At 38.8% G+C, this 9,032-nt stretch overlaps 1 protein-coding gene across 1 annotated transcript in view; it reads left to right on the top strand.

Moving 5' to 3' along the window:
• Window positions 1–2,156: 2,156 nt before the first annotated feature.
• The window catches only part of SYT4 (synaptotagmin 4), a 234,883-nt gene continuing 228,007 nt past the window's right edge, over window positions 2,157–9,032 (top strand). The window contains exon 1 of the mRNA XM_045574428.1: window positions 2,157–2,469. The gene's annotated coding sequence lies outside the window, so the exon portion shown is untranslated. The remainder of the gene's footprint in view (window positions 2,470–9,032) is intronic.

Genomic DNA, 9,032 nt, shown 5'->3' with positions numbered 1-9,032 from the left:
TAATTGGAAGAGCAAGGATAAAGATAAGCCCAGCACCTTGGAGATAGGGTTAGATCATGCCAGCTGGAGGGTCAGGGGGAAGTAGCAGGAGGGAGGCTGTGGGAATGAGCTGTCCAGATCAAGGACACTGCTGAGAATAATTGAGATGGCTGCTTTTATCTCAAAATTATTAAACATATATAAAAATATTACAAATCAGAATGGTAAAAAGTACCCAGATGCTCTTTATCTTAGACTTGGAATTGCTTTCAACCTCTGAGTCTCTTCCATTATTGTCATGTGTCCCAGGCCTCATGGTGTGAATGCCATACTTCTCTCAGAGACACTGGGAAGCATGGCTTTTGCATAGCTAAAAGCCACTTTCAAGATAAAAGTAATGGCAAGGGAGACCGTTCACATAAGACTGAAGCAGGAAAGAGGCACCATGGGGAAGAAGTGGAGGGCAGAGCCTCTCTAGCCAGCTCTAAAAATAAATTGTTCACCTAGTTAGGACCCTGGCCTGGTTTGTCTTTATTCTGTACAGTATGAGCACCTGCATGGGAAATAGCTGACCAGGATTTCTCAGACATCTGAGTATAGAGGAGTGAGTGCATAGCAGCTTACAGGTCTCTGAAGATGCCCTGGTTTCTACATTTAGGGGCATAGATAATTACCTTACTAGCCTCAATGAAGTATGATGTGCGAAGAATGATTTTTACTGTAAAATTAAACCATTTTAACTTCTGGCTAAATAAGTATTTTGGCAAATCTCCCCCGGAAAGGAGCTATGCAGATAGATAAAGTACGTAAAACAAATATTTTTGTGCCTTAAAAAAATGATTAAAGACAGATACTAATCTAAGAAGCACTTATACTTTAAAAACTGCTGATCTCTGAGTACATATGAACTGTGGGACTGTGTGGCATTCTGGCCTGGGCAACTTTCATCTCTGCAGCTTTGCTGAAACTGGCAGGCAGGCTATGAGGACTGGCAGCTTCTGTGTCGCCATTAAAAGTGGGTCACTTGACATGTTATATGCTTGTACTCCCCCTTTCATCAATGCCAGATGAGGTTTAACCTCTTCAGGAAAAACCACATATACAGAAGGGTTTGTATCTCTGGTACCCAACAACCCTAATTCTTGAGCAACAAGTCCCTGTGAAAGATGATTTTGATTATTAGATCCTCTGAAAAAGGGAGTCAGTCTGTATTTAGAGACAACTCCGTGGGATTTTGGCTTTGACCCTTCCCTGAGAAGGCTCCTAGGTACAACCTTTTTGAAAAGTGACTGTTGCCATGCCCCTACACTCTTGTCAAAACTAAATGCACGACCCATGGGAGGTTGTGACTGTCTTGCCAGATCAGTCCTTTGAGGGAGGATCAATTCAAATACAAGTAACTAGATGAAAAGGGCCCAATTGACCTACCTTGTCAGATGGAAATGAAACAAATAAGAAAGCAGTTGGCCTGATCTTAGTGACATTTCAGCTTTACATGAAGAATGACATTTCAGCTTGACATAGAAAAGTGGCAGTTATTCCTTTAGAGAAAACGCTATCCCTCATTTTTCTGCCTCAAGGAAAATCACTGGCTCACTGGAGCTTTTCCTAAATGCCCGAGATTCCTTCACTAACAGTTCTGCTTACTGAATTCCGTGGTGTCTACTGGTGAATAAGACTGTGATAAGGGAGGTTATATTTGAGGAATGTGCCTATAAACTAAGGAATGCCAAGAACTACGGGCAACCACCAAAAGCTAGAAGAGGCAAGGAAACATTCCTCCCCAGAACCTTCCTGCTGGAAACCAAATCAGTTTCACTGAAAAAGAGATGTTGACAGGAAGCCAGGAAGGCTGGTCAACAACCTTAATTGCTCTAACCTTTAGTTGAGATTATGTTAGCTGAAGCAGAATCTACCTTATTTGTCCTGTGTAAGTTTCTGTTATTTCCTGCCCAGGGGCTACATGTAAATTTCTGTTTATGTTGCTTAAGATGTTTTCCCCAAAGCCTCAATAAAAGGGGATGGCAGGGCCAGAGCAGGAGTAGTTCTCCCACTAGAGTTGGACTACCGCCTGGCCCCCCAAATCGCCAAATTGAATTTCTTCAAGTCTCTTTTCATTTGTGTGCGGCCCTTCTCCAGAAGCTGAACCCTGAATTGGAACTCTTTCAACGCGGGCCGTGAAAGAGAGTCCTATACCTTCGGAAGAAGCGTGTCTCCGTGGACATCTGGATTTTGGACTTTTAGATTCTAGATCTGTTGGATTATGCATTTCTGTTTTTTGTGGGGTTTTTTTAAGCCACTTAGTTTGTGGTGAATTTTTACAGCAGTTCTAGGAACCTAATACATGGACAAAGCCAGAGACTGGGCAATTGCTATTACATCTTGCTGTACCTGGACCAATACTTGAGTCCAAGTGGAAAGGTCAAGGAGTTAGCGATGATATTTATGGTGAGAAGGAAGATGAAGAAGTGGAAGTTTGGCCTGTGATCTGTGAGTATATTTTATCCATTTTACCTTTGAGATCACATTTTCTACCTCTAGATATTATTCTGATCTTTAAAGGCCAAGCTGAATATAACTTCAAGTTATGTCAAAACCTCCTAGTAAAATGCATCATTCTCCTCTCTGGATTCCATTAAGATCACTCCCAAAACTTTGTTTTAACCATATCCCTGCCTGAATTACTTACATTTACATATCTAGTGAAAATTACCAAGGTTTTTGAGAATGGGATCTCTATTCATTTTGATGTTTTCTGGGATTAATACAATGCCTGACTCACTGGATGCATTCTCAACAGCCACTTAGAGTTTAATGAATGAATCACTGTTTTACATCCATGTGTTCTTCATAGTGTTTCTCTAACATGGTTCTACTCAATTGCAATTAAAGCATGGAACTAAGAAATAGATGGAGCATGAGGTGGTTGATTAATAGTAGAAAAAATACATCAACTGTGGATTCAGTTCATTTAAATTCACTTGTCTCAATGAAAAGAACAAGGAATTGTGTCTTCTTAAGCTCACATTTCTCAGTAATTCTACTATTTTTTTTTCCCTTTGGGACCCTATTTCATGTTTTAGATTTTTTTTAAAAAAATCAATTTTTACTTCATTTCATGTGTTTATTCTTATTAACTAGAAAGTTTTATGTCACTGAGGCAGATAAACCTACTAATAGGTTTATGCCATGAAGCTGAGTTAAGATCTGTGGAGAATTTCCAGCTGTTTATTTTTTCACCTCCTAGAAAAATTCAGAAATGAGCTTTCAATGCCTATTAAGTAATAATTTCCATTTTTACATAGAAAATGGGGCTACAGTTTGGCAAAGGGACTCTGTATTTGAGCAGGCAAGTGGCTGCTATGTAATTATCATTGCTCTTCTTTATTAACTGTCCGCCTTTGCCTTATGTGGTGCTTCATTGATAGAAGTAACCTCAATCTTGTTGCTATGGTAATAGTAAAAGAAGCTGAGAAAATGTTGTTTGTGGTAAACAAATTCAGGCCTATGCTTGAAGCCCGGCGGAGCAGTTTCCCAGCTTACCATGTGCTGCTGTCTTTGCAGAAAATCAAAGAAACCCAACTGACAACCTCGTAGCCTAGAGTTGAAATGGAAAAAAGGGAACTGGTATCAGATTATCATTTATTATGTGTGTGGGAATGGCTTAGTATGTATGTCTATGTTGCTAAGACAGGGCCTCCTCTGTGCTACACCATCAGAAAAATGGACCTGGAAGCTAGAGAAAGACTAGCACCTCTGGAAACTGTTGGCATCAACAGCAAAACTGGGGCAACACAGTAGCATAATGAAAAAAAAAAAAAAAAAAAAAAAAAAAAAAAAAAAAAAAAAAAAAAGCTTCACTTTTTCTTCCCAAATTCTCTCTGCTAGGGCAGCCTGTCTCCCTATATGTTGACTATATAATTCCTTCCAGAACATACTTTCACTGGAGTAAGACACATTCCACCCACTTCTTAAATGTTTAGGTTCTATAAAAGTAATCCACCATTTGCAAGAGAACAGCTATCATATAGATAGGTAGAACTTGCAGTCAGATTTACTTCTCTGAATGGTAGTGAATAACTTTGTGACTGGTCAAGCCACTCCCCATTTCTTCCACATACTGCTCAAATGTTTGCTCTCCAACCTGACAATAACGTCTACAATGAAAATAACAGGACCTCCCCCGCTCCCTCCTTTTCTTCTTTGAGGCTAAACTTTGATGGCTCAATTAATAATGACAATTTGAACAGCTTTAAGATATTATCAGCTATTTATGAACATTGGTGTGCAGAAATTGAAGGTCCTTAGTACAAAACAATAGTGAAAATGTTTCAGTAGAGAGCAGAGGACTAGTTCCTGAGAGCTAGTAGAATCCCAATATGCTTGCCTGTTATTTTTACCACTAGAGAAAGAGCTTTGCTGGTCCCTCGTTCTCAGGTTCCATGGTCCTCAAGTGCTCAGCTCTGCAGAATGGTTGCTGTTGTTTTCTTTTAATCTTTAATTTTGAAAGTATTACATACTAGAGGCCTGTTGCATGAAGACTCATGCAAGAATAGGCCTTCTTTCCCATGGCTGCCATCATCGGTTTTCCTCCAGCACTAGGAACCAAGGCCTTTGCTCTAGCTGTCTCCTTCTGCCTTTGCTCCGGCTGGAGTCTTCAGTATTCACTCTGGCCAGAGCACAGTTCCTGTAGCTCCCTCCGCCCCAGGTACTCTCCCTCATAGCAGGCATCCTACCCTGCCTGGCCACTCTGTGCCTATGAATGCAAATTAACCAGCCATCTTTGTTGGGTTAATTTGCATACACACTCCTGATTGGTGGGCATCATGGAGTTATGGTCAATTTGCATATTTCTCTTTTATTAGTGTAGATGTCCTTCTTTCCCCCTCTTTGACTCCTTCTAGCCTGCCTCTCCCCACCCCCCCAGCCACCTGACTTCACCTCACTATTGTCTGTATGTGGGTTATTCATATATGCATACAAGTTCTTTGATCTCTTTCCATCCATCCATCCATCCATCCACCCATCTACCCCTGCCTTTCCTCTGAGATTCATCAGTCTGTTCTATGCTTCTATGTCTCTGGCTCTATTTTGTTCATCAATTTATTTTGTTCATTAGATTCCACATATGAGTGCAATCATATGAAACTCATCTCTCTCTGACTAGCTTATATTGCTTAGTATAACATACAAAAGTTTGGGTTTTAACATGGCAATATCAGAAGCCAATTTTGAATCCTTCAAACAGAATTAAATTTCCTGCTAAATATTTTCTTGTGTTTTGACATTTTATTCCCATGTTTGTCTTATAGGCACATTGAGAATATAGTGCTACAAGGTTTGCTGTGGCTCATTAATTTATGTTTTTGAATGCAGGGTCTGGGGATGGTGAGCAGTACAGACCAATGTTCAAGTGATTTAACTGTTAACAATATTAATCATAATATCACTGACTTGTGTGGTGTTTTTGCTATAAATTAACCATGCAAGGTAGCAAAAACAAAGCAAAAAGAGATTATTTCTTGATTAAAAAAACCCTGATATTAATTAAACAGTAATAATAATAAAACTTAATAGAGTTTTATAATTTAAAACAAAATTTTTTTATATAAAATATACTTTTATTGATTTCAAGGAGGGGATAGGGAGAGAGATAGAAACATCAATGATGAGAATCATTAATCAGCTGCCTCTTGCATGCCCCACACTAGGGATTGAGCCACAATCCAGGCATATGCCCTGACTGGAAATCTAATTATGACCAACCACTGAGCCATACCAGCTGTGCAAAAACAGAACTTTTCTTAAATAAGTTTTAAAAAATCTTTAAGTCATAAAGTTGAATAAGAAAACTGATTCAACTGGGATTTCTGATACTGCTGCTCACTCTCAGACATTGTGTCTTTTTAGGCTTTTAGCAAAATGTTTTTGTCCTACTTCTGTCTCTGGGACCTTCACCCATCATATGAGTGCGATTCCCCAATGACCTTCTATTCCTCTGTTGTTGTTAACACACCATTTAGACAGACAGACACACACACACACACACACACACACACACACACACACACACGTACTCTCTTCAGTTCTGCCTTGTGTTCTTTTCTAACACCTGACAGAGGTTCAGCCACTCACTACTGTGACTCCTTGTTATGAATTATTGATCAGAAATATTATCCTGTTGGTGATTGGTTGAATGAGAATTTTGACCAATACATTTCTTTTTTTTTTTGACAATTTCTAGTTAAAATATAGGTACTATAATATATATATATATTATATATATATACTTTCAAATTAGTGTTTCATATTTCTTTGGATTTATTCCCAGAAGTGGGAGCACTGGGTCTAAAGGCAGTTCCATATTTAATTTTTTTGAGGAAACTCCATTCTGTTTTCCAGAGTGGCTGCACCAGTATATATTTCCACCAACAGTGCCTGAGGGTCCCCTTTTCTCTACATCTTCCCCAGCACTTGTTTAATGATTTATTGATGATAACCATTCTAGCAGGTATAAGGTAGTATCTCATTGTGCTTTTAATTTGCATCACTCTAATGATTAATGGCCTTGAACATTTTTTCATATGCCTATTGCCTATCTATGTGCTGCTTTAAAAAATAATTTGAAGATCGGTGCTTGATCTCCATTTGTGTTGTGCATACTTGGCAATTACTTTCAGTCCTTTCTTAAAAACAACAACAACAACAACAACAGTGTTACAGTGGGACAAAAGAAAAGAGTGTTGGTCAAGTTGCCACAGCAACTGGTAATCCAATAATGATCTACTTCCATCCTCTTCTATAAAGATCTAACTATGAAGGGTCAATACGGCTGATTAAAGCTCCTTTCTACTTTATAGTCCTGCAAATTTTCACATTTTAAAGAGGAATGTGGGAAAGCTGAGGAATGGATAAGTGAAGCACAGGGATTTTTAGGCAGTGAAACTATTCTGTATGAAACTGATAGTAGACACATGCTACTGTACATATTTCAAAACCCCTAAAACTATATAAAAAATAGGACCTAATTTCAACTAAACTTTACTTAATAAGATATTGCTGTTTGTTCATCTATTGTCATAGATTTTATTGTCACGGATTTGCCAGCTGATGCAAAATGTTAATAACTGTGGAGGGTGGATGGGGACATCTGGAACTGTACTTTCTGACTAATTTTTCTGTTAATTTAAGATTATTTAAGTCTCTGAGAGAGAGAGAGAGAGAGAGAGAGAGAGAGAGAGAGAGAGAGAGAGAAAGGGAGAGAGAGAGATTAGTCTAAATATCTGTCAAGGGGAAATAAAAACTGAAGAGTGGTTGAAGGTGAGGGGTCCAGCTCCTCCAAGTCCCTTTAATTATTCCCTGCCTATCTGAAAGTGTTTTGATTGCTATGTCCACCGTATAAACCAGACATATGGACAATGAAGTGAATTGTATTCAGAGCCTTGTAAGGGTAAAAAGGTTAGACATCATTGCTTCTCCCATCACACCCCAAAAACCTACACACACAAAAAGTAATTTGCCTATGCTTCAGTTTCTATAAAATGCACAGATGTGCTAGAATTCAGCTGCCTCCCTAGGGAGCAATAAAGTGTTGCTATGAAGTGTTTCAAGACTAGAGCATCCAGGATCTGGCACTGTGGTGAGACACAAGGGAGGTGATAAAGCACAAATTGAAAAGCAGTGTTACTTGGGAAATTGTGTAGTTTGACAGGCACTCTCTCCTATATGTTATGATTTCTTGTCCATCCAGCATGATTCAGTGGTTCAGCATTGACCTATGAACCTGAAGATCAAGGTTTGATTCCTAGTCAGGGCACATGCCTGTGTTGTGGGCTCAATTTCCAGTGTGGGACTTGCCAGAAGCAGCTGATCAATGATTCTCTCTCGTCATGGATGTTTCTATCTCTCTGTCTCTCTCTGTCTCTCTGTCTCTCTCTCTCTGTCTCTGTCTCTCTGTCTCTCTCTCTCTCTCTCTCTCTCTCTCTCTCTCTCTCTCTCTTTCTCTCTCTCTCTCCCTCTCCCTTCCTCTATGAAGTCAATAAAAAGATATATATTTAAAAATATTTCTTTCTCTTTGTTTTCAAAATTCCTTGTGCCATTATATGTTGGTTAGGGCATAGCTTTCCCTTTCTCTATAGCTCAATCTTACAATCAGAGGAGGAAGACTAGGGAAAGATCACATGTACAGTCTTTGACATAAACTTGGCTTGTCCTGATTTCCAACTTTAATTGTCAGTTTCACCACCCATTTCTAGGACATACACATCTTTCAGAGTTTAACTCAAATCGACCGCCTAAAACCCCATCCTGATGGTGACTTTCACACTCCCCATTCTCTTCCCCAGTTTCTCAAAGATCACTTCATCAGGACAATTCAAAGTTCAGAACTTGATCACATGCCACTGTATTGATTGTTGTATTTGCAATTTACAACCTTGCCTAAGTTGTTGCAAATTGTGAAATACAAGTAAGGATCGGTTAGCAGTAAACCAAAGGGCAGACTGACTATTTCTACCTTAGGAAGATGGGAAGTTATTGGGAGAAGGAGATTCTAAAAAATTTAGGAGCGATTACCAGTTAGAAAGTTTCCCTACGTTAGATCTTTATTTGGAATTAAGCCTTTATAAAAACATAAAGAATTTAAAATGACTGAAACAAATACTTATAATAATTTAATTGAATCTCTCTCTCTCTCTCTTTTGGTGAGTAATGAGATTGAGTCACAGAATGATTAGGTGCAAGCCCAAGTTTCAGTGATACTCAGAATCATATGTATAGCTGAAGCATATGTAATTTTTTAAATTATTGGGCCTGCCTTTATTATTATTAATTACCTTAGGCATAGTTGTATGCTTTTTTTTATTCTGGTCATGGAAATTGTGAAAGACTTCTGGCAAAGACCTGTCAATTTTCCTTGTTGGTATGCAGTATTGATTCAACTCCTTTGCCTCATCTGAACACTAACTTGCACCAGCACCATAGCTAGGTCACATCCATTCATGTAGTACTTTGCATTTATAAAGGTTTGCTTCATCCCTATTGTTCCCTAGACA

This window comes from Pipistrellus kuhlii, unplaced genomic scaffold (genome assembly GCF_014108245.1).
Source record: "Pipistrellus kuhlii isolate mPipKuh1 unplaced genomic scaffold, mPipKuh1.p scaffold_m20_p_6, whole genome shotgun sequence".
Lineage (NCBI taxonomy): Eukaryota > Metazoa > Chordata > Mammalia > Chiroptera > Vespertilionidae > Pipistrellus > Pipistrellus kuhlii.
This window is presented reverse-complemented; position numbering and strand designations above follow the sequence as displayed.